The sequence below is a fragment of the Chinchilla lanigera genome, unplaced genomic scaffold, assembly GCF_000276665.1.
Source record: "Chinchilla lanigera isolate Chin_1 unplaced genomic scaffold, ChiLan1.0 scaffold00094, whole genome shotgun sequence".
Classification (NCBI taxonomy): Eukaryota; Metazoa; Chordata; class Mammalia; order Rodentia; family Chinchillidae; genus Chinchilla; species Chinchilla lanigera.
In genome coordinates this window covers 6924982-6926518 of record NW_004955495.1, presented here as the reverse complement: position 1 = coordinate 6926518, position 1537 = coordinate 6924982, and positions in this window count along the sequence as shown.

Genomic DNA, 1537 nt, shown 5'->3' with positions numbered 1-1537 from the left:
GAAATGTGAAATTCCAGGGTCCTTGAGGGAAGACAGGAAGAGTCAGGCATGAGCTCAATGTGTGCAGAGTGTGCACATGTGTAAACAGAACCCAGCACTAATTTCTGCATGTTTTAGCCACACATGGTGGTATATGCTTGTGATCCTAGCACTGTGGGAGGCTGAGGCAAGAGGATCCCAAGTCCAAGTTCGGCCTGGGTAACTTAGCAGGACCCTGTCTCAAAATAAAAAATAGCCGGGGATATAGCTCAGAGGAACAAGCACCTGCCTGGCAAGTGCAAGGTCCTGAGTTTGATTCCACATACCAAAAAACCAAAAAAACCAAAAAATAAAAAAGGGCTCACCCTGCTTGCTTTCCTCCTGGGTTGGGAAGCTCACCCCCCACACTCACCGTGCCTGATCACAGCATTTCCCTGCATCGGGCGTTTCCTCCATGGTGGGCTCATTCCCTGTCACCTACACTGTCCCTCGAGGAGACAAACACTGTTCGGTTGATGTCACTACACAGGTCAGTAAACGCAGATGCAAAGTCACCGCCCGGGGCCCCACAGCTGGAGGGGCGGGCACTGCAAATCATGTCTCAGGCACAGTGGCATCCACTGGGCACTCGGAGAACGCTGGGTACTGTGCCGCGCCAGCGTCTCTGGGCTACCGCACGGATGCCCCGGGGAACCCCAACCCTCCTATTCTCTATACCAGCAGCTGGTCGGAGCTGATAAGAGCCTACATCCGGGGCCCAGGCCGCACCCCCTTACAGCTGCCCTAGGAAGCAGGCCTTTGCCCTCTACCACGCATGCGCAGGTGTGACCCGTACCGACCTTCAACCTGAGTCACCCGGAATCCCTCCGATGACACCCAGCAGGCCTCTCCTGCGGGTCAAAAGCTTAACCCTCCACCCGCACCTTTCTTGGGCTCCTTGTCTCTGTCCCAGTGTCACCATCCTGCAGGGCCCCACCCCGTGGCTCCAATCAGTCTTTCTTCCTGCTTTGCGGTTGGCACTGGAACCAGCTGGGCCACTGACTTCTTGTTTACTCCTGAGCCACTCTCTACTTCTATTTCAAAGGACAAGCCCGGTCCCCACTGGTCACTTCCGGATCCCCAGCCACACAGCCTGCAGCCTGAGGGCTCACCATCCATCATTTGTTGAGTGAATAACAAAACGACTGTTTCCAGGATTAACCAAGAGCGTTCCACACCAAACAACGAGACCACTTTACAGACAGGGAAACAGAGCTAAAGGAGGTGCTTAGAGCACGCAGCTGTGGGGAGATGCTTACACCACGGGGATCTGGCAACCAGAGAAAGGAGCCAGGACAAGGGGTGAGTGGGCCGGAATCAGGTGGTGTGTGAGGAAAACAGGCCCATGTAGAGCCCATCGCTGCCCCTGTGGGTTTAGAGACGGGATCCTTTGCCAGCCACTGCCCAGGGCAAGAACATACCCTGGGAGGCTGAGGCAGGAAGATCTCGAGTTCAAACCCTGACCGGGCAACTTAAGTGACTTAGTGAGACGCTTGTCTCAAAAAAAAAAAAAAAAAAA